A 24,965-nucleotide genomic window follows, 5' to 3' on the forward strand; every position below is an offset into this window, starting at 1 on the left:
AGGGGCACATTACGCCAGTGTCGGGTTTGGGAGGAGTGGCCAAAACTGGCAGACAGCTGATGATTTGCCGAGCCTCCGTGAGCCAGTCGGAGGAGTAAAGCCGGGTGAGACGAAGGAGCAGCGCTTCCGTCATTAGGAGAGAGGCTCTCCCTGAGGAGGCCATTCATACTGCCACTTAAGCCCGTAACCTACACCCATAAGCTACGCCCATAAGGAAGTGAAAGCCACATTGAGGTACAATCATTTCCTTTCAGTTCAATCGCAACAGTAGCCTTTCGAAATGACAGGAGAACTCTGTACGGCTAAGTGAATTGCCAAAGAGCCTATAAAACAAGTTGATATGCAAGACATATGTTCAAAGTAAACAAAGATTGCATAATTCATGTTCTGAAGTTCGTATAAAAACGATTGCAGTTAAAGTTACAGACATGTCGAGAATTATACAGTTAAAAGAAGGAAAGTTACTACACATACAAAGGTGTGAAGTTATACGAGGAGTATTATAAATATTGACAATATTATAGAGTGAAAGAGGGAGTTTGAGCCAAAGGAGGGGCTAGAAGCTATACAGGAAAGGAAGAACATTAAAGAAAAGAAAGCAAAGAGACACTAGAGACTTACCAGCAACTTACCTGCACAAAGAAGGTGGTCTTCTATTGAAGCTGTTCCAGAGTCTACAACCTGTATCCTTTTCATTTGTTTAAGCCTGAAAGATAAAAATAACAAAACAATATTTAAGAGAAGAGTTAATAAAGTTATATTGTTAACAAATATGGTCTGTTACTCTTATCCCCACCTTTAGACTGGTGACAATTAGTGGCAGCGGTGGGATGAGAGGGGACAGCATGGAGGCCTTAATTAAGACATTAAGTGAAGGACAACATCTCCTACAACAGGTTTTACAAATTCAAAGTCACAGGCACAGGCAGACCGGCAAGCCTTTCAACAGGCGCTTCAAGTACAATAAGCCCAATTAATTGAAGCTACGAATGTGAGAAGACATTCTCAAGTACCAGCATCTGTTTTACAAAAATTTGCACCGGGGGAAGACCCTGCACATTTTTTCGTGAATTTTGAGTGCGTGGCCAAAAATGCACAGTGGCCCACTGACAGGTGGTGCCACTATATTGCACCACTCATTGCAGGGGAAATGCAGAGCGCTTATCAAGCGGCGAATCCAACTGGTGATACAAATTACATAGACATGAAAAGAGTAGTCTTAGAACAATTGGGACATGATGAAGAAGCATACAGAATAAAATTCAGAGATGTTAAGTTGCAACCTGGAGAAACTCCCCGACAACTTTTCTATAGAGTAAAATAATTAGGTGATAAGTGGTTACAAACACCAACGACCAATACTCAGGAAATGGCAGAAAAAATTGTATTGGAGCAGTTTATAGAGGCGCTGCCATTACCTATACAGCGTTGGGTATGTCAACATCATCGACCCAGAATCGTTGAGGCAGTCAATATTGCCTCAGCTTACCAGAAGGCGGGTCAAGGTCGACTGATAATGTATACAGGAAACTCCAGACCTACTATGAACCCATCTGGAGTTGTCAACAGAACCCCAAGTAATCAGAGGTGGCCTAACTCGATGGTAAGAAGAGCAGAATTGGATAATAGCCGGCCAAGATCGACTAATGAAGTCCCTTCTGGAGGTCGTCCTCTGACTTACAACTCCAAAGGTATACAATGCTTTGAGTGTGGCGATTGGGGCCACCTGGCCCGTTTATGTCCGAAAAGGGTCAAAACAGAACCAATGGATGTGGGATCAATGGAAGTACTAAGAGAAGAAGATGACCACAGCTGTACCTTACCCACAAGGTCACCTTACGTCTATACATGTGAGGCAGAGGTTGATGGGAAACCTACCAGGGCAATGATTGATACAGGAAACCTTCAGACTGTAGTAAGTACTGAACTTGTCGTTGAAATAAAAAACTCGACTAAGAAAATTCCCATTAGGTGTGTGCATGGAGATGTTAGAGTTTATCCTACCAAAGAGATAAATCTAATAGTGGCTGGGGAACAGATGGGCATTAGAGAAGCTGTGATGCCGGTATTGCCAGAGCCCCTTTTGATTGGTTCCGATGTGCCTTAATCTTACTCAGATAATAATAAATTCAGAAGAAAATTGGTTAGAGAGTGCACCCTTTTGTCGGGGGGAAATTCTGCCGGGGTCGGCCGGGCCGTCCGCGGACCTCCAGGCAGGGAGGCCCCAACTCCTCCCGTATATCCCAGTTGAGACAGAGTATGAGACACACACAAGGAGCAAGGTGACTCTGCTGTTTATTAGACAAAAACGGCAGGGATGGGTCAAGGAGCGTACGCGTCCGTCCTGACACACACACAATTGTGGGGCTCGCAGGCCCTTTTTACTGCATTATGACGCGCTATTCGCGTCACTTCAGAAAGTTAACAAAAAACCTATCGCCACTCTTAATTGGTTGCTCGAGTGGTAGGGTTAGTATAGCCCACATATAGAGGACAATGTTACTGGACAAAGGGTAGTCAGGTGATATATCTGGGTTGTCCCTACAATTAGATACATGAAAATTGTTACATGAAGACTCCTGAGGATTGGTTAATATTACCGACGTCTGAGATAAGAGCCCGATGTTCTGATTGGTGCACCCGTGAGCTTCCCAGCCTGGGACCACCGTTGTTCCCAGCTCTCGGTGTACCTGCGATTGCAACAATGTTTCAATATGGGTACGTGCAGACAATGTGAGGATTTATTCATAGTTGGAAGGCTGACCGCTCCCACTGTCGCAGATGTCCATTGAGCCTTTCAAGTGTATCTGCCTGTGTCTCGTAGCGAGGGATCCAGACGCCTTTTCTCTCCTGGGTTTGGCATCTCGTCAGGTTCGGCTTGGTCACGTGGGGAGGGACCGTGTTTGAGGCAGAATTCTGCACAATTAATATTGCTTTTCCACTGTGTGTCTGGTTTAATTTGCAGGTGTGACCTTAACGTTGGTGCGCGGAGTGCGAGGCTGCAACATCGTGCCTTTGATGCTTTGTTCTTGGAATGTGGGTTTGCAACATCGCGACCTTGGCTGGTTGTTTCACCGGGCCCCTTCTGCAGGATCAGCAACCAGACTCTTGCTTTGTTAATGTCCACGGGAGCTCTTGTTTGAGGCCTACTTGGGCCTGGTGCATAAGTGGTCCGGTTGGTGCATGGGTGCTTTAAGTTATAGTAGCATATAGTTCCATGACCAGCATCGTGTCTTCATTATAGTTCTTATGGTGGTAACTGGTTTCAAGAGAAGCGTGAGCAAGCTTTGTAGATGAGTTCATGACGCGTCTTGCGTTTCTGCATTCTGAAAGCCTATGTAAAAATAATAAAGATGCACGTCCGTGAATATGCCTGTCGCCTACGTCATAGCACTGAGTATATTCTTCGTGTAGATCGGTGTGGGAATGTCCAATGTGTGTATTTGTACAGATGTGCTTCCCGTTGTCTAGGTCGTCATGGCATCTCTAACGACGTGTAGATTTTAGTCTAGTTGGTCCGTGCCGCAGGTGTCGGCATGGCCAGTGCGGGCTGTTGGGCAGGCAGATGGACACATCCGTATGTTCCTATACCAGGGTATTTGGTCATCTGGTAAATGGACAAACTCTTCTCGTGGCGGGTGTCTGGGTCATGACCCTCTAGGCCAAGCGCGAGAGGTGAAGGACGGGAGCCTGGTCTTCCATTCTCCCACTTCAGTCCCCCCTCTGGTCGACTTGTCGACCACAAACATATCCTTCTCGTTATCTCCTCTTACTCGCCATATCTTAGTTATTCCTCCTAGATGTCCATAATGGTTCACATGATCTTCAAATGACCAATACATATATTCACAGGTTCCTCCAGGAGTACAGTATACCCATTTCCCTACGTAACTCCTGGGGTTTCTTGGGTTCTCGATCTTCACTGGTGGTGGGTCTAGATGGTTGGTGATTATTTGGGTGTGCAGCTTCTCCCTCTCCTGTATTATCACACCTGTATGTTGGCCGTCATCTGCTGGCATCAGGGGGTGCATTCCCACCATTTCGAGCAACTCGTCAGTGGTGCGTGCCTTCCGGGCCTTCCAAAATCTAATTATGATCAGTGTAGCTCCAGCCAAAATAGTACAACCCACTATTATTTTCAGTCCATCTGACAGCCAGGATGGCATCCATGACCATAATATTGAGAACCAGCTCTTATCCTTGTTTACACCGTTACTTTCATCCATCATTTTGGAGTGCATCTGGGCCAATTGTGAAACTGCTTCAGTCAGTGTACCATTATCAGAATCGTTGGCAGGTATGAACGTGCAGCATGATTGTCCTATCTTTGCACAAACTCCTCCTTCCATTGCTGTGAGAAGGTCCAATACATATCTGTTCTGGAGTGCTACCATTCTTATAGCTCGCAGCTCCTCTTTTATTGCGTTAAACCCATTTACTGTAGAATTGATGGTCATCATTAGTTCCCATCTAGTTATTTGGAGCCATTTCGCGTTTGCGTAAGCCTGCAGTCCCGGGTGTATTATTGAAGAGAAGAACATTGCTGCTCTGCTGAATAGTCTGTGTTCTGGCGGTATGGAGGTTAGTTCCGTTTCCGACCTTCCCCACAGGTAATTTCCTGTCAGTGGCTCTCCTTGTCTTTTCCTTCTATTTAGGACAGTATCATTGTTGTTGGTCCTGTTCCCTTGCTCCTCCTTAAGTGGTGCAGATCTCTTTTTTCTCTTGTCCCCTTCATCCATTTCGGGAAAGTTCGCCACATTAACATGCTTCTTAGGTACCACTAGTGATGGTACATTGACGTGCACCATTGTGCACACACCATTCCACAGGGGGGGCAGTGTATGGTATGCCTTTTCTCCACAGGCCCAATAATGGTCCATTATTACTGCTGTTCCTGCTCCCCCCTCAGGTAACTCCGTCACACTTGCACAATTGGTGTTATATCCTACGTCCACCTCTCCTTTATGCTGGTAGCATACCTTGGGCGCAGTCAGCGGTAGTATTGTTATTGGGTCTTCATCTGTTTCTACCCACGTGAGCATTGGTACATACTTGATCCACGTCGTCCAACATCGGTGATTGTGGGCCTCGATAGTTGAGATAGTTTCTTTTGTTACCATGTTGCTGCCAATCACTCCTATCTCCCAGCTGTTGTCCAGATACACCTTTCCTGTTATCGTCACCAGCGGCCTCTCCCAACATCCTTGTTTACCCGGAACTTCGGATGCGTACCAATCACATGGTAGATACTGCAGTGTTACTTTCTTTGTTTCTCCTTTTGCAGGGCCACTTGTTATGTATCTGAATGCTTCTGCATGTAAACTGGTCTTGTGGTAACTCAAATAGGTCTTGAGGAAGTTGTTTTCATATGGATATGAGTCTCGTGTTTTCCATGTCATGTGCACTACCGTCCCTTGAAATCTTCCTTTCGTTTGGAACAGTGCCAAGTATATTACGCATTGTGCTATCTTTTCATCAATTTCTGTGGCAACAAATGTTCGTGAAGCACTCATGGCGTATGGTATTAATGAGCAAACGTAGCAGCTGTCCTCAGTTGTCTGTTTACCAATGCGGGTCATGTGTTGGTACCATATGTTGTTTGTGACTTGTGCTGAATCTTGTATAAAATTATCAATACCTTTATTGTCTGAGTATGTGCTGCGTTTAACTCTATTTTGCTTGGGTGCAAAGTTACTACTATCACCTGACGTAACACCTGTTGCAGCAGGGGACGGGGGTATATTAGGTTTAGGTGCAGCAATAAAATTAATAGCATAGCTGTACTGCCATACAGAAGCAGCCAAGAACCCGGTGATCATCAAAATCCCTATTACCTTTATTACATATGCTAGTCTCACCGGCATTTTGCTCTTACCTTGCTGCAGTCCTGGCAGCGTATTCTTGCGACGTTAAAGTTGCCCGCCTGAAAATTCTCAAAATGCTGGTTACTAAATGTTAGTGTTTTGTTTCCTTTAAGCTCTCCCTATCAAATAGTCATTCAGTGCCCAGGCGAAGAGCTGTTCCCACGCTACTCTAAGTGATCTGTCTCTTAGGATCGGCAAGTATGGGCGGAGGTGGGGCATGGAATATTCTATGGCCAAGAGGAATGCTGTGTAGTAGACACGCACCCTTCTCCTTTTTAGGTACGTTGGCCTTTTTATTTCGTATACAAATTGGTGTGACAATTCTTCTGGGTAGTTATCGTCTGGGAGTACCATCTACACCTGGGCAGTGAACTTGTTAGTAAGCTATTTTCTTAACAATACAATACACAGTTCCTGTATGTGCAAGAGAAAAAGAGAACATTCACGTGTTTACATGTGTATTTGTGAGGCAATGTCTTTCAGGTCAGTTATAACTATACTTGGGGGTCAATGGGCGGGGGGTTTGGGCTCAGATGGTGGAAGTATTTTTACTCCTTGAGCGTGTGACCATGGGGTGGGCAGTATGGGGATCACCCCTTTCTTCGTCAGTTATTGTCTCCGGGGAAGTTGGGTAGTGACACGGTAAGGGAACAACTGGGTCGTTGTCTGTGGTAGAACTTCCTTCCTCTGTCGGGGATGTTGTTGCTGCTCTTCCACTGGACCTGTCGTTGGCGCTGGGGCGGGTCTGCAGTTTGTAGATCTTTACATCATGTAAGTGGTTCCAGGCACGCTTGTCTTTTAGTTTTACTGCTCTTGTTGATACGTCCTCTACCAGATGGGGGCCAGTGAACCTCTTATCGTTCCACTTTCTATTGAAATTGTGAAGTAGCACGTGGTCACCTTTGGCAAGTTTGCACAAGTTCTCCTTTTCCAATTCGGTACTGGCGCCTTCTTCTTGATTGCTGGTAGACCCGCCCCATGTGCGCTCGAGCTGTTGAGACACAAACACAACACTAGTAATCAAAGAAGACACATATTGATACATTTCATCACCTAACACACTTGCTGAACTTTCGTGGTCAGTGAATGCCCTTGACGTTGGCGTTAGGGGAAGGCGCATTTGACGTCCAGTAACCACCTCGTGAGGGGTGAGGTGGTGGTCGGACCCTGGCCTATTCCTCAATTCAAATAGGCCTAATGGAAGGCAATACAACCAGCTTTTCTTTGTTGTTTGTTGTATTTTTGCAATTGCCTCCTTCAATAGGCCATTCAGGCGTTCACATACACCGTTAGCCTGTGGGTGGTATGCACATGCAAATTTATGTTTTATGCTCAGCAAGGATGTGATATGCTGGAACATTTCGTTTGCGAAATGTGGGCCGTTGTCTGACCTTAACACCTCGCACACTCCCCACCTGGGGAAGACCTCCCTTACTAGGAATTTGGCTGCTCTAAATGCATCTGGGTGTGAACAGGGCTCTGCTTCAATCCATCTAGAGAATGGGCACACTACTACAATCATATACCTATTACCTTGACATATGTTGATCATATCAACATAGTCAATGTGAAGGTGCCGAAAAGGTCCCTCTGGCCGGGGTATGGTACCTCTTATCACCTTTAGGGTATGACCGGCCGTAAACTGCTGACATGTAAGACAATTGCTGATAAAATTTGACACATGAGAATTTAACTCAGGACAGAACCAATCTTCTCTAATTCGTGCTGCAATTATTTCCTTGCCTGTATGGGCTGGGTGATGTAATTGGCTCAGGGCGGTGTTTAAAAGTGCCAACGGTATTACAACTTTCCCAGTGCCACTCTGGCGCCATAATGCGTTGGTTGGTGACATTGTACATCCTCTTTTTACCCATATTTCTTTTTCGGCCATTGGTGCAGCCGCTTGTAGCTCCATAATCTGTGTGGCTGGAAGATGGGTGTACCCTTCTCTTATCAACATCTCCCTAGCCATTCCCCTCCCTCTTCCTCTCTGTGAGTCTGTAGGGTTCCATATCTCACCAAAGTATGCAGCATATTTCGCATGTGCGTCTGCTGCTGCATTCCCTTTTGAGACGTGATCTTCTCCATTGGTGTGTGCGGTGCATTTTACTAGGGCTAGTTCTTGGGGGTCGTTTATTACTTCAATTAGTTCAGCCAATAAGAGGGCATGATGCACTGGAGTGCCATCAGCTCTCCTAAACCCTCTTCTTCTCCATTTTGATAGCCCTGAGTGGACAGTGGATGTAACACATGCACTGTCGGAATATATGGTTACTCGTTTGTCAAAACTTTCCTTCAATGCCAATATTAGTGCAACCAGTTCCGCGGCTTGAGCAGAATAATGCTGTGGTAATTGTACACATTTCACAGCCACACACACCGGCGCCTCCATCATTTTAACCACTGATGCCCCCGTCCTCCTTATCCCATCTCCTTGATCAATAGTTGATGACCCATCAATAAACAAAAGCTCACCTCCCTCTAGTGCGTTTTCTTCAACTTTTCTAGTACCTGAGTACATTTCAGTTATTTGGGTGCAATCATGGGCATAATCTCCCTCCTCAATTACTTCTGCTAGGAACCTTGCAGGGTTAACCGTGCTACATCTAACAATTGCTAGTTCGGCTCTAGACAAGATGATCTCATAACCTGATGCCCTTTGCGTTGTTAGTGTGGACTTAGGTTTATTCAATATTGCAAATAGTGCATGTTCCACAAACAGTGTAGTCGGACACCCCATGGTTATTGCTGATGCTTTTTCCACTGCAAACGCAGCTGCAGCGAGACCTTGTTCACAAGGGAAGTGGCCTAACATCACAGGGTCTAAATGACCGCTGTAAAATGCTACTGGTTTATAGCCCATGCTCGTTTTCTGGGCCAATACTGCCTTCATCACTGCTGAGTCGCAATGTGAAAATATAAAGAATCGTCGCTCATAATCTGGGGATGCCAGTACCGGAGCAGTTGAAATTGCGTCTTTTAATTCATCAAAGGCCTCCCTCATTTCCATAGTCCACCTCAACTTTTTCTCCCCTTTATTTGCTTCTCTCAAACCCTCAAGCAGGGGTCCTATGTATGAACTGTAATCAAATACCCATGCTCTACAGTAGTTACACAGCCCCAGAAATTGCTGCAGTTCTCTCACAGTCTGTGGCATTGGAGTGCTTGAAATGGCCTGTGCTCTTTGTGGTGCAATCTTTCTTCCATGTTGGGATATCAGTTGGCCAATGTAAAGTACCTGTTCCTGACAGTATTGTATCTTATTCATGTCTACCTTGTACCCTTTTTCAGCCAATATCGTCAACATTTTTAAGGAGTCTTCTCTACATTTACTTTCGTTTGTACTGCAAATTATTATGTCATCCACATACTGTAACACTGTGCTTTCCATTTCAACGTTACTCAAATCCATCTGTATTACTCTATTGAAAATTGAGGGTGATTCACAATACCCCTGTGGCAATCTGGTATGTTTCCACTTTGTATTTCGGTAAGTGAAGCTTGTCAAATCTTGTGAGTCTGGGTGTAATGGTATTGAGAAGAAAGCATTTCTAAGGTCAATCACTGTAAACCGTGATGCTTCTGCTGGAATGCCACACAATATTGTGGCCGGGTTTGCTGTTACTGGATACTCTGCTTCCACTATGTTATTCAAGGGCCTGAGGTCCTGTATGAAGCGCCAAGACCCCCCTTTAGCCTTGCGCACTGGGTACACAGCCGTGTTGCAGGGTGACTCTGAGGGGACCAATATGCCATTGTTATGGTTTCATATATGCCCTCATCTGCCTCTCTTGACAGTGGGTACTGTTTCACTCTTGGTAGTATTGCACCTTTTTTCAATTTTATCCTTACACCCCCTATGCTTTTTATGCATCCCACGTCATAAGGGCTGGTAGTCCATAATTATTTGGGCACCCTTGACATATCCTCCTCAAAGAAGGGGACTGGGGTGCATGCGGGTGCCTCAAGTGCCATTGCAATTCTCTGTGCTACTTGTTTGTGAGCCACTCTTAGCCATATTCCTACACTCATCATGAACACCATTTCACCTTCCTCCTTTTCTTCTGAGAACAGCTCCTCATCTGACACCTGGGTCAGCCTACATCCTTCTGCTAGTGCTATCACTGCCCTCCATGCTCTCCCTTCTTTATCTTGGGCATGTACAGCAATATAATCAGCTGTTGCAATAATGCTCTCAATGTCCATTACAAACACCTTTCCTTCTGGTTCATTAACAGGTGTTTCTGGTCGGAACAGATAGGCTGCTGGCCTCCTCCATATCTTCCCTTCTATCCCTGGCATCCATGCAAACGCCATGTCTGTTCCATACTGGAATAGCTCGCCATCTACTGGCTCCGCCCTAATCGCTGTCTGTCCACAGTATGCTTGCATAATCTGTCGTGCTGCGAGCATGTTAATCCCTGGAGTAGAGCAAATTATGCCATCCTCTGTAAAGGAGATCGTCATATTCAACCTATTCATTATGTCCCTCCCCAGTATATTCACTGGTGAGGCACTATAATATAAAAGTGGAACCGACAGATCATAATCTCCAATAGATAAGGAAAGTTATCAGTAAAGGGAACCAACCCTTTAGCCCCAGAAAATCCTTGGGTGTTCATGGCTTCGCCTGACATCTTAAATTTACCTTCCCTTATGCAAGACCGGGTTGCCCCGGTGTCAACAAGGAATGATAATTTTTTGTCACCTAACGTTACCTCTATGCATGGCTCCTCCGCACTATTAGGTGTTACTGACAGGATGGGACACACCAAGGCCGTCTGTGGGCTGTCCTATTGTGGGTACAATGATTGGCCATTCCCTGTGTAAGGGTTGTGTCCCAAGACCGTCACCCTACCCAATTGTGTTTGTTGAGTTTGGGGTTGCTGTGTTAAGGTTACTTGTTGTTGTGGCAGTGGCTGTTGTTGTGGTATTTGTTGTTGTTGTGGGTCACTTCCTTGTTGTAACGTCTGCTGTTGTTGTATGCCCTACTGTTCTTGTGAGGTCCTAGGTTGTGCTTGTTCATTCCATGCTGGTGTTCCTGGCCTGACCCTGCACGTACTTGACATGTGTCCTAATAACCCACAACTCCAACACACGGGTGGTTCCCTGCTTTGCCATGGGAAGCTCCCTGTGTTGTCCTGGTATACTGGTTGCCCTGTGGGGTAGGAATGTCTAAGTCCTCCCACCTGCTGTTGGGCATTATATCCGTATCCTCTCCCTCTCATAAATCCTCCTCTCCCCCTATTATAACTATAATACCCAGCTCCTTGCATTGGGTACCCTCCTCCCATGTTTGGTGCGTGTAATTGCAGTGGCGGGACTGGGACTTGTTGTGTTATAGTCTGTGGAGGTGCTATTTGAGCAGGATCTTGTGCAGCCACTACTTGTATGGGGCTTTGGGCCATTGGTGTGGGCGTAGTTATTAGTGCCCCTTCCATTGTGTATTTAGTAAGTTTTTTCTGTACTAGTTTAGCCTCTTCTGTTTTCCTGTCCTCTTCTTTTTGTTTCATTTTTCCTTGCCATGTCCTGCAGTGATGTACTATAGTCAGTTGTATTTCTGGCCATGGTTTTGCTTCCATTCCCACTACTTTCTTTAGTTGTTTCTGAACTCCTTCTGGGAGCCCTTGTACTAGTATATGATAAAATATGGCTGGTGTTTTGTCCCATTGTTCTCTAGTTTCCAGGCGCCACTTCTCTTGGATATCCTGGATATAATCAACAGGATCCTCATTCTCACGCATCTTACGGGAAGTAATTGCTCCTATGTCTGATGTGTCTGGGTACTGTACTGTCAGTGCCTGCCATAGCGCATGTCTGCAGTTTGCAAATGGTGCCCCATCATGCGATGTGTTTGTTATTGTTACCCCATGGAATCCCGCTCTCTTCCAAATGTCATCCGCTCTATCCCCTACTATTGATATTAACAGGCCCTTTACATCTCCTACTGCTAGTTTCTGTCCTGCGGTGTGTTTTTCCATTTCATATATCCACTTACCCGCACCTCCACTTAGTGATGGGAGCCTACATTTTATATTTTCCTTATCCGTATGCTTCCAAGGGACGTACTGTGGTCTAACCCCTCCTCTCTCCAACAGTGGCATTAAGTTGTGTCTTGTGTCACCCTTTATGTTCCACAATATCGAGTCTTCACACCCCTCCTCTTCTTCCGGTTCCTTTACCTCTTCAATTCCGTCCTTATTACCCCTGCTCCTAACTCCTTCTCCATCCTTTCCCCTTTCGTCAATTCCTGTAGTTAATGTGGGCGTGTTTATTTGTCTCTCTTGCCTGCGACTAGGGAGGTCTCTAAGCCGACATGCATAGGGTGTCAGTTCGTCCATGAAGGGCGCGAGCTTTATTCTGTGCAGCGAGCATGCGGTGGTTGAGCATGTAGGGTGCGATGGGGGAGGGCGTGATGGAGATGGGGATGGTGTGTTTTCATGGGTTTGTCTTTCCACTAGTCCCTTCACTCCCTCCTCACTTCTCTCCAAATCCTCCCTTCTCCTACTGATCCATGGCGAGTCTATGTTTGTTCGAGTGAGGTATAGCTTATCTAAGCTTTCCCTGTCACTCTTTCTTCCTTCTCTCTCCACTCCTTCTTCCTCCTCACTGCAAAAATCATTCATAAATGGCACCCCCCACTCTGCCTTTTTCCCTTTTATTGTTACTGTCTCTAAGTCTATTAGGTCTATTTCTCCTTTTCTTTTGCTATCAACCGCTCCCCCTAGTGCTGATGTTGTTGCTACTTCTCTACTTCTATATACATCCCCCCATCTTTCACTCTCTCTACTCCTCCCTTCTCTTTCTTCTTCACTTTTCTCCTCCATCTCCCTACTATTTTCCTCCCTCTTCCTTTTCAATTCCTCCATCACTTCGTTGCTCATCTGTTCCAATATTCTTTCATCCTCTTTCTTCCTTTCCCATTTCACTCTTTCTCTCTCTACTATACTTTCTATTATTTTCCCCTCTTCATATTTCTTAGCTGTCTCTGATAGTACCCTCCTCTTCCATATTGCCATTTCCTTTTCTCTTTCTTCTTCTTCCTTCTTCTTCTCTCTCAACACTACTCTTGATACCCTGTCTGCTGCTGCTTTTACCCTTTCAGCTTCTCTCCTTTGCTCCTCATTTTGTTCCCTTAATTTTTCCAATTCGTTCTTACATTCTTTCCTTTTCCTCACTCTCTCTTTTTCCTCCCTCTCAAGCTGTTTGATCAGTTCATTCTGCTCATCCCTTAGCTTCGCTAATCTTTCCTCTAAAATCTCTTCCTTTTGTCGTAATAGCTCCTCCCCCCTCATTTCACTCTCTCTTGCACTATCCTCGTCTGTTCTCTTTACTACCTCCCTCTCTTCTCCAGTTAGTGAACCTCGTAATTTTAATAATATCTGTGCAGCTACCCACTCATCATGTCCTATCTCTACAGTCTGCTCCTCTCCCATCTTCCCCTCTCCCACTGCCATTTTCCTATGAGCCACATATGGTGGAGGGCTGTATGCCGGGTTCGAGTATCCTTCAGCCGCCCTTAACTGTCCTTCTATTTCTCCTAATTCTCTTAAAGGGTACAACCCTCCTCCCTCCGTTTTCACTCCCGGTGTTATGGGTATCTCGTTGTTCGGTTCCTTTTTTATGTCGTCTGATTTAACACTCTTTTCTCCTCCCTCTCCTCCGTTCCCCGTATTCTTTGTGCTTTCACGCCCCTGTTTCCCATCCTCTCCTTCTTTCTTAATCTCCTTTTCTTCCGGTGTTTCCCCCATAGTGAACATTCCATTTGGTCCCGGTCGGGACCCCTGGAACATCCTCCATAAGTTAAACACCTCCACATGGTTTGCCAACTTCTTCCCCTTGTACGTATTGTGCAGATGGTTTAGCAGTGAATGTTGGGCATATGGATCGAAACTCCCATTAGGCGGCCATGGTGTTAACATTTTATTATCCGTCCCCTGGGTCCACTCTATACTGTACTTAATTAATTTCTCCCTATGGGGTGGCAGTGTGGTGCATATGTGTTGTAATGGTGTAGTGAGGGTGTTCCCCCACCCTCCCGACCCTGTCCCGTATGACATAGTGACGCTCCACTTGTTATCCTTCCCTTCACTAGTAGTTTACAATATACAACCTTATATTGTTTACCTGGCCCCGTAAGTATGGGGACTTACGACAATCCGTTATGTATAGTTTTATGTTTGTCGATTCCCTTCTGTTACTACACCCTTACGGCCCCCTGCGGCCGAAGCTTACACAGCCCCCTGCGGCTGCGTACCCTTTACGACGCTCTTATACAGTCGTCCTGTTTCCCCGTTCTCCTCCCCCTGTTACACTTGCCGTGGCCGGCGTTCTCCGTGCGCAGCCACGCCCCTTTCCCCTTCTCCTTTTCCCGATCCACTCGTTTATCGTTTATCTCCGCGCCCGCTCCCTTATCACATTTCTCTTCCCCACCACTCCCAAAACCAAACTTCCTTGTGTTCGCGCTATCCTATTAAATCCCTACTGGTGACGTCACCGATCTCTTCGAAATACTGGTACATTCTTATTATGTTCTTTTAAGTTCGAAATACACTTGCAACCTACCCCCGCTAACCCTACAGCTGTCTTCCTGTCACTCCTGGAACAAGGTAATCAAATCAATAATATAATCGGACTGCGCATGCTGCGTCGCCTCGCGTGTGATACGCCCCTCAACAGGAGGGCTTAACCAGCCAATTATCTTCCGTATTGGGCAACTTAATTAACTAGCCACCGCCTACAGGGAATCGTCATCTACCTATCGAGTTTCTTGCTCGAACAATAGGGATCCTCGTCTACTCATTGATCAATAAATGCCAAATCGTAGGAAACCACACACACACCCCCACCCTTACACGTAGTCACAACTTAGGCCAATCAGTGCCTTACGAGCGGCCGCACGTGATGTTTTCGTGCTCCGCCCTCCCTCTTCCGCGTAACGTAGCCGACTGCTCTCGCACTCGTTTCGCTACCATTCATTCCATTGGCAACACTAGGTTGTTAGACCTTCGCCGCGCATCTGTACAACACCTCCCTCATTCACTTCCTCCCCCCTCCCTCACAATTTCGCATTGCTTGTTGTGCGTGTCATGCTCACCAAGTTCTCTCGATGCAGGGCCGCTCGACTGCGTGCACCCCTCCAAGCGGCTCGCCACCTCCCCTCGTCTGGACCACGTCTGGACACTCGCCAACCGCGGGCGGGATACTTCTCAACCGGCTCCCGAGGGCCAATATCCGGATTGCGCTGTCCGGTCTTCTCGCAGCTCCGCGATGGTCCTGTAGTCCTCAGAAGGGGGCAACGGCAGAGGGGGCCGCGCCACCGGGCCTCCTCGCAACGGGAGTGCCTGGAAAAATTAAAAATAGAAGGTCGAAGTAAAAAATAAAAAGTCGATCTTAAACAGATCTCAGCAGTGCCTCCAACTTGTCGGGGGGAAATTCTGCCGGGGTCGGCCGGGCCGTCTGCGGACCTCCAGGCAGGGAGGCCCCAACTCCTCCCGTATATCCCAGTTGAGACAGAGTATGAGACACACACAAGGAGCAAGGTGACTCTGCTGTTTATTAGACAAAAACGCCAAGGATGGGTCAAGGAGCGTACGCGTCCGTCCTGACACACACACAATCGTGGGGCTCGCAGGCCCTTTTTACTGCATTATGACGCGCTATTCGCGTCACTTCAGAAAGTTAACAAAAAACCTATCGCCACTCTTAATTGGTTGCTCGAGTGGTAGGGTTAGTATAGCGCACATATAGAGGACAATGTTACTGGACAAAGGGTAGTCAGGTGATATATCTGGGTTGTCCCTACAATTAGATACATGAAAATTGTTACATGAAGACTCCTGAGGATTGGTTAATATTACTGACGTCTGAGATAAGAGCCCCATGTTCTGATTGGTGCACCCGTGAGCTTCCCAGCCTGGGACCACCGTTGTTCCCAGCTCTCGGTGTACCTGCGATTGCAACAATGTTTCAATATGGGTACGTGCAGACAATGTGAGGATTTATTCATAGTTGGAAGGCTGACCGCTCCCACTGTCGCAGATGTCCATTGAGCCTTTCAAGTGTATCTGCCTGTGTCTCGTAGCGAGGGATCCAGACGCCTTTTCTCTCCTGGGTTTGGCATCTCGTCAGGTTCGGCTTGGTCACGTGGGGAGGGACCGTGTTTGAGGCAGAATTCTGCACAATTAATATTGCTTTTCCACTGTGTGTCTGGTTTAATTTGCAGGTGTGACCTTAACGTTGGTGCGCGGAGTGCGAGGCTGCAACATCGTGCCTTTGATGCTTTGTTCTTGGAATGTGGGTTTGCAACATCGCGACCTTGGCTGGTTGTTTCACCGGGCCCCTTCTGCAGGATCAGCAACCAGACTCTTGCTTTGTTAATGTCCACGGGAGCTCTTGTTTGAGGCCTACTTGGGCCTGGTGCATAAGTGGTCCGGTTGGTGCATGGGTGCTTTAAGTTATAGTAGCATATAGATCCATGACCAGTATCGTGTCTTCATTATAGTTCTTATGGTGGTAACTGGTTTCAAGAGAAGCGTGAGCAAGCTTTGTAGATGAGTTCATGACGCGTCTTGCGTTTCTGCATTCTGAAAGCCTATGTAAAAATAATAAAGATGCACGTCCGTGAATATGCCTGTCGCCTACGTCATAGCACTCAGTATATTCTTCGTGTAGATCGGTGTGGGAATGTCCAATGTGTGTATTTGTACAGATGTGCTTCCCGTTGTCTGGGTCGTCATGGCATCTCTAACGACGTGTAGATTTTAGTCTAGTTGGTCCGTGCCGCAGGTGTCGGCATGGCCAGTGCGGGCTGTTGGGCAGGCAGATGGACACATCCGTATGTTCCTATACCAGGGTATTTGGTCATCTGGTAAATGGACAAACTCTTCTCGTGGCGGGTGTCTGGGTCGTGACCCTCTAGGCCAAGCGCGAGAGGTGAAGGACGGGAGCCTGGTCTTCCATTCTCCCACTTCACTTTTAGAATCAAGAAATACCCAAAACTGTTAGTAAGATCAAGAATAGTAGAGCTAATGTTAGAAGATTAAAAAAGGAATGGTGAGAGAAAAATGTGTTTCCATTGGCGGTCGATTGGAAGATTGATGAAGGTGGAGACAGTTTTCGAATGGCCCAAGAATTAGATCCACTCCTAAAACATGCTAGAACAATGGCACAAGAAAACAAAGAAATGAACCCTATTTTATGCTCGACAAAGGACTATACTACAGGGTCACAAAAGATACAACTGGAAAGTCTATTTGTCAGCTACTGGTCCCAAGCAAGTATTATAAAGCCGTGTTAGAAGTGGCCATGTACAAGTTGGAGAGGGACATTTGGGGATTTGCCAGATTCTGTCAATCCTGTGAAGAGTGTCAGAAACAAAATAGGGCAAACATAAAAAAAGCTCCATTACAACCAATGCCAATCATACTGGAACCTTTTAGTCGGATAGGATTGGATATTGTAGGACCATTAGATCCCTCTTCTAGAGGACATGAATATATCCTAGTGATTGTAGACTACGCTACTGGTACCTCGAGGCTTTTCCCCTTAAGTCTCCGACGGCACAACAGATTTGTGATGTATTAATTCCATACATTAGTAGGGTCGGGATACCCAAGGAGATTTGTAACCAACCGAGGAACTAATTTTATGTCCAGTGTTCTAAAACAAGTTTGTGAAATATTACAAATTGATCATTTGAAAACCGCGGTCTATCACCCACAAACGGATGGTCTCGTAGAGAGATACAACCAGACCATCGAACAGATGTTACGGAAAACCGCAGAACCAGGAGAAAGGAATTGGGAGAGACTGCTACCCTGGACATTATTGTCACTTAGAAATACTCCCAATCGTCAACAGGTTTTCCTCCATTTGAACTGCTGTTTGGGAGACCAGTGAGAACCCTGCTGGACATTCTGAAGGAAAGTTGGGGAGAACAACCAACAGAGGAAATTACTCTTACAGAATATGCCTGCCAACTCAAAGAACGTGTGGAGAAGTTGCAATCGGTGGCACGAGAAAATTTAATGAAAGGACAGGAGAAACAAGAACAATATTATAACCGACATTCCCAGTTACGAAAATTTGAAAATGGAGACCGAGTCTTAGTTCTCATTCCGACTTCAGAGAATACAATTTTAGCTGCCTGGAGAGGGCCATACGTGATAGAAGAAGTACTAGGACCTCTAACCTATAGAGTGAGACAACCAGATAAACGAATAACCCTGCAAACATATCATGTAAACCTTCTTAAGAAATGGATCAAACCCACTACGACACTGGCTATGATCAGGACTAATGAGGTTCATACAGAACATTTTTCACAACTATTGAAGAAAGAAGGAAAAGAAGCTCTGAACATAAATCAGAATATATATGGCACACAAAAATTCGAACTATCAAAAGTTTTAGATAGATATTCTGAAACATGTTCCTCTCTACCTGGAAGAACAACCTTCACTCATCATTATATCAACACCCCACCAGGGAAAATTGTCAGGTTAAGACTGTATAAGATTCCCGAAGCAAAGCTACAAACCATTAACAAAGAGGTTCAAGAGATGCTAGAACTAGGTGTAATTGAACCCTCGCACAGTGATTGGTCTTCTCCAATGGTCCTAGTCCCCAAGCCAGATGGAACCTCACGGTTTTGTATGGACTTCCTAAAATTGAATGAGATCTCTAAATTCGATGCCTAATAGAAGATTTGCTAGACTAGCTTGGTAAAGTTAAATATTTAACCACCATTGACCTCACTAAAGGATATTGGCAGATACCTCTACATCCAGCAGACCGAGAAAAAAACGCTTTTGCTACACCTACTGGCTTGTACCAATTTACAGTACTTCCGTTTGGCCTGCTTGGAGCACCTGCCACATTTCAAAGGTTGATGAATTCACTAATTAAGGGACACAAACAATATGTTGGTGCCTACATAGACGATGTTATTGTCCTTAGTCAATCTTAACTATCATTTGGTACATTTTGAGGCAATACTACAACAGTTAAAAGCAGCAGGACTCCACATAAATCCGAAGAAAACCCATATCGCCAACAACCACACAAAGTACCTAGGGTATTTTGTAGGGCAAGGGGTTTATTAGACCTCAAGAAGAGACATTGCCTGCAATTAAAAGTATACAGTTCCCTATGAATGCCAGACAAGTCAGGGATTTCCTGGGATTCGTCGGATACTATCGAAGGTTCATTCCTCATTTCTCAAGTATTGCGACCCCTTTGACTGATCTACTAAAGAAGTCAGTTTCCCCAAAGAAAGAATGGCAGACAGAAGAGTCTGAAAAAGCTTTTAACATCCTTAAAAATGGTTTCACAGAAAAGGCAGTCCTGCGTTGTCCGGATTATTCAGCACCATTCTTCTTACACACTGATGCCTCTGGGACAGGACTAGGGGCTGTGTTATATCAGAACCAGGGAGACAATGAAAGCCCAATTCTATTCATCAGTAGGAAACTCTTTCCACACGAAATGCACTACGCGACAATTGAAAAAGAATGTCTCGCAGTGAAGTGGGTCATAGAAACACTAAGATATTACCTGTTAGGTAGAGAATTCACTTTAGTAACAGACCATGCACCACTTGTATGGCTTGCAAGGAATTAATACACCAATCCCAGAGTGTTACGATGGTTTCTTTCCCTACAACCTTTCTCTTTTAAAACAATACATCGCTCTGGTAAATTGATGGCTCAAGCTGACTATTTATCACATCAACATACCCTTCCCAAACATAAGGGCCTAGAAGGGGGGTATGTGACATCTTTGCCCCAGAAACAAGCTCTGTCAATACCAGGCAAAACAGCTGTATGAAAGGCTGACATGAGAAGGCAGTGTGTATGTAATTGATAGATGTATTAATCTACCAATGAAATACAGGGAAACAGGATAAGGACCTTTTCTCTAATGGGTGGCTTGTCTATCTGGTTACTAGGAAACACCGGAGGAAGAAACAGAAAATGTCCGTTATGAATGGGCCTATTAAGTACCGGCCGCATAGGTATGCAGGTGATCTCTTTCCCTATTTTTTGTGGGGTTGATCAATACTCTAAATTCATGCAGAATATGGGTGTAATTCACACCCTCTCTACCACTACCTAGTTTATGAAATTTAGGTTGAGACATCTGGCATCACCTCTCCTTAGTCTTAACATGTTTGCTCCATTAGAAACCTCTAGAGTAAAATTCCAGCGCTCTTTTTACGCAGGATTCACCATTTGTTGTTGCGACAATTTTAGGATGGAGTGACCACTTCATTTTCTGTGATATGTTCTAAGAGAGATGACTCGCTTGCTAAGGTGAGGGCAAACAAACACATTGTCCAATGTGGAGGAGAAAACACTATTTGACCAGGTGGTTGCCGGATGGTTACCACCTTCATTGAAGCCCTTGACCATAAATAGGCCACAGGTCTCCATTAGGTCCAACCAATCCACCACCCTCTTGTTAGCGGTTCCTCTGTCTCCCACTACTTTTTTGGTGCTAAATCCTTCTCAGAACTCACTAGGCAAGTTTAAATCAACACCCACACAAATACCATTAATTAAAAGCTTTCTGCAAAATGTGCCAATTAGAATGTTGACAGACTGCAACAGCCTAGACAAATCTATCCCATTTGGGTTCCAATAGATGTTTATAAGGAGCAAACAAATAGAGGTACACAGAGACGACCCTCCCATTCTCAAACCAATAGCCTGCACAAATCTATTAGGGCATTTGGAGTCGAGAACACAAAGATCTCTACCATTTCTGACCAATGTTAGTAGGCCTGCTGAGGGCCCCCCTATCTGACCTACGGAGGCAGCATTAATATGAGAGCTGTAGCCATCATAGACATGCACAATTGATGACCAAGTCTCCTGTAGGCAGAGAATATCCATTTCTCCCATAGTGATATCCTTGTTTCTTGAAAAGTGGGAGAATCCTCAGGTGTTCCAAAAGCTAATGGACAATCCTTGCGTTCGTGGTTAGTTCTCAACAAGGACCTTCTCTTTTCCCCTTTGGCCAATTCTTGCATCCGACTTCTCCTCCTTTTGTATGAGAGAGTTCTTTCTCTCTCCATAATGGCGGCTTTCAAATGTGACCTTGAGGGGGCCCTCTCATTTAAACACCGGACTGATGGGCCTCTCAGCTGGACACTCTGTTTCTCTCAACCAAATCACGCTCTTTGGACCTTTGCATGGAGCTTTTTTGTTGTTACTTGGATAATTTTGGGCTTCATTGGCAATTGCCACCATTGGTTAGTCAAGCTTTCACGTAGGGGATGGTCCATCAAATCAAAGCACCAAGGGAGCAGTTGGTGGGCTAAGTCTTGATATACTAAAATCATTACTTTATAATTAAATGTTTTGAAATAGAATATTTTGCCAAAGGATATAAAATAAGGAAGGACGACTTTGATCGAGAATTCAATTTTGGAAAACTGTAATTCAAGTGTTTCATTCACTGCAGGTGAAAGTCCCAAAATTATAAACCTATGAATATAAAATAAGATCACAAGAGATACAGAGATAGTAAATGAAAAACACAGTTTTATTTTGTATGTGTTTGCTCATGTTCAACACTTCCCAAAGGAAGTAGTAAAGTGAGCTTGGGAGCGTTCGAGCTAAGCTAGCTAAGTGAGTTGCTCACTAACAAACCAAGGCCCCCCTTTCTACTGAAAAGAAATCCACTCTTTATACATAGTGGCAGTGACGTACATTACACGTGTAGAAGCTTTTCATAGAAACATCATGCTTTTGCTTACGTACATATTTCGTTATAGCATGTACTCTGCTGGGAACATACAGCACATGTAAATTCTGAGAAAGCAAGACATATTGCGTAAGCATTTCTTTCTTTGGTAACAAGACATTCCAATTCTGCCCATGCTATCTCTTTCTCCGCAGCCAAGGCTGTTTTCTGTGCTGAGAATAGCTGACAGTCTGCCAACAGTGGGCCTCATTATAAGTTTGCCAGTCTGATAAGAACGGTACCGGTAAGCTTGCCGGAACCGTTGTTACCAGACAGGGAAATTACGAGTTCTGCTCGCAGGTGCTGTCCCACCTGCCAGGTCTGACCTGGCGGGTGTACCGGCACCCACGAGCAGAGCATGTCAGATGCACTGGCGCCATTCATATGGCTCAATGGGAATGGGGAGCATTTCATTCCGGTGCCCGCAAATGGGCAATTACTGGGTCCGGCAGGGGCATAATAACCCAGTAATGACCTATCTGCGGGCGCCAGAAAAATAATTATACTGGCGGCAGCCATGCCAGTTTTACCGGCACGGCTACCACCGGTCTCATAATTAGGCCAATTGTCTGCCAAAAGACACTGGGCCTCATTATAAGTATGGCAGTAAGGTGCCTGCAGGTGCCTGCCAGCCCGCCATGTCTGCCCTGGTGGGCAAAGCGGCACCCGTGAGCACAGCAAGTCGGATGCACCAGCAGCATTGTAAACGGAGCCGGTGCATCGACGTCCCCATTCCTGTTGAGCCCTATGGCGCTGAAATGGGAATGGGGATGTACTGGTTCGGGCATACGCGAAAGGGCAATTACCGGGTGTGGCAGGGCCAGAATACCCTGGTAATTGCCCATTCGTGGGTGCTGGACCCGGTAGCGAGTTTGGAGGTAGCCTTGCTGGTTTTACCGGCAACGCTACCTTCAACCTCGTAATGAGGCCCACTCTCTTACAATAACAACTCTACACTGTGTTCAGCTGCATTCAGCATTAATCATTGGCACACAAACACATTTAGCGCTTACAAACTAGAATTTGCACTACACAAAATAATATATTATATCTTTCTGCATGGCTCTCAGCAAATCTTGATCCATGATATGATAGGTTATTTATAAGACGCTTAATACCCAGAGGTTTCTAAGGGTGGACCTGGGGATCGAACCTGTGTTGCTCCCTGTCGTCTTGCTTCCAAGGCGAGCACGTTGCCCCTGTGCTATCCTGAGATAGATCAGAACAAACCATCCTGCTAAACAGAGTTAACATTAATGAATGAATGGATCAGCTTATGCTAACCAAAAGAAATGTGATCCACAAACGCTCCTTTTCATATGAGGTTATCAATTCTAGGACAGTAATGCTGGCCAGTAGTGTGGAGGAGACGGTACATTGACATCAGGCAAGTTACTTGACAGTGAGGTCAGTCTAAACAGGGATAAAAACAAGGTACTCTAGCTAGATACTCTTGTAGTAACATAGACAGGGGAATAGTGATATTGGCACAGTAACATGATGGAAAAAGAACATTGTGAAACTCTATTAATTCTATCCTGGTGAGAGAAGATAAACCTTTGAGAATTTTCAACATGATGGCAGTTAATCGCGCCAGATCTCTGGAACATGTACATAGCATAGAAACTAAAACAGGGAAGCATTGTATACAGAGGCAGCATCCTAGGCTGAGGCCTGCAAGCACTGCACTGGTGAAAAAAGTTTACCTGAAAACACTATCTGAAGCAAGCTGTGGACAAAAGGAGTAGTTTGAAATGCAGATTATAAGAGTGAAGCCAAAAACATAGACCAGAGATTTGTCAAACGTGGCTATCACAAAAACGTCATCTCAAAGTGTTTTGCTAGAGCAGAAATACCCACTAGAGACACTCTTTTTTCTAGGCAAAAGAAACTGAAGGATAACAAAATTGGACTTATTACAGGGTTTAACCATCAAGCTAAAGAAATTAAGTCTATCATGAAGAAACATTGGAAGGTGTTGCTCACTGACCACATCTCAAGCTATTAGACAATACTCCCAATATTACCTATCATAAGGCTCCTACTCTCAAAACTATGTTGTCTCCTGGTATGGTAATTACTAAATCAGCAGACAACTCCAGTGTGTCTAATATGAGCAGAAGAAGTGGTTTTTACAAATGTACAAATTGCAAAATGTGTAGCTATGTGTCTAAGGTTCCATTTGTCAGCACGAATGGCTTGTGTTAGAAATACAAACACAGAATCTCATGCATCACCAAGTTTGTGGTATATGTTATAGCATGTGCATGTGGCCTACACTATATTGGCACTACTATAGGACCACTAAAAATGCGGATTTTGCAGCATTATAGAGCCATCAAAAATGGAGATTTGACATATCCCCTTACAGGCCACTTTCTTGAAAAACCCAATGGTGATGTGAAATACATGTGTTTTTTAGGGCTAGCACACATACTGCCCAATAAAAGACTAGGCAATCGTGAACTAAAACTGTGGCAATCGGAAGCCTTTTTGATATGTACGTTTGATGCTCTCAGACCTAGAGGACTTAACATAGATGCTGAGATGTATGTATTTTTACAAACTTGATCCTTCAACTTTACCAAGGTGTTCATAGAAATATCAATTATAGATTTCAATAATTGAGATAACAATATAAATGTCATAGGAATTGCTATTTGCGCATGACAAGATGTTGCTCATAATATCTGTATTGTATTCTTTGGGTTTTCTATGTGACACCCTCACTCAGATATGGTACTCATTAGTATTGCTATTGTGCACATTATAATATGCTGCTTCTGAATTCACTAGAATTGCTATTTTGCACATTGTGATTTTCTGCTTCTGTGACTAGTACTGTATCTTTTGCATGTGACACTTTGATCAAGGCACTGAAATGTGTGCACCTTCTTATGTTGCTGACTTTTTGATTATTTGATTCTTTTGATTTTTTTGATTTTTTTGATCCTTTGATCTTGTTCTGTTTACGTTTATTCAATATCATGCACATCACAGTGACATCAGATATTAAGCTGTTGAGTTTATGTAGTGAGGTCTTTTACCTTTAACATTATGAACAGAGTAAAATGACCATTCCAATATGGAGGTCATTTTGGAGATAATTAACCAACTATACCATCTTGTGATCGCATGATCATAGGACACGTGATGTTGCGTGAAATGGGATGTTCAGCTGCAGCCTCTCTTTTTATACTCTGTGGTGCTACCGGCACAATTGGATTTTATTAGTTTGAGGAAGCCTGAGCATTCAGGCGGAACGCGTGACTTTTCTCCACCTGAGGGGTGAGTGGCTTTTTGCAACCTAATGGCTGACGTAGGGGTGAATTAGGTTTACTTCACCTCTGT

The 24,965-nt window shown here is 44.9% G+C and overlaps 1 long non-coding RNA gene across 2 annotated transcripts in view; it reads right to left on the reverse strand.

The window, feature by feature from the left end:
* Positions 1 to 631: 631 nt before the first annotated feature.
* LOC138522017 (uncharacterized) overlaps positions 632 to 24,965 on the reverse strand; it is a 101,139-nt gene continuing 76,805 nt past the window's right edge. Inside the window, exon 3 of one of the 2 annotated variants that reach the window (XR_011283217.1) lies at positions 632 to 706. This is a non-coding gene — a long non-coding RNA (uncharacterized lncRNA). The remainder of the gene's footprint in view (positions 707 to 24,965) is intronic. The other variant, XR_011283216.1, reaches the window with a different exon arrangement.

The sequence above is a fragment of the Ambystoma mexicanum genome, chromosome 1q (assembly GCF_040938575.1).
Source record: "Ambystoma mexicanum isolate Mex_15411 chromosome 1q, UKY_AmexF1_1, whole genome shotgun sequence".
Taxonomy (NCBI): domain Eukaryota; kingdom Metazoa; phylum Chordata; class Amphibia; order Caudata; family Ambystomatidae; genus Ambystoma; species Ambystoma mexicanum.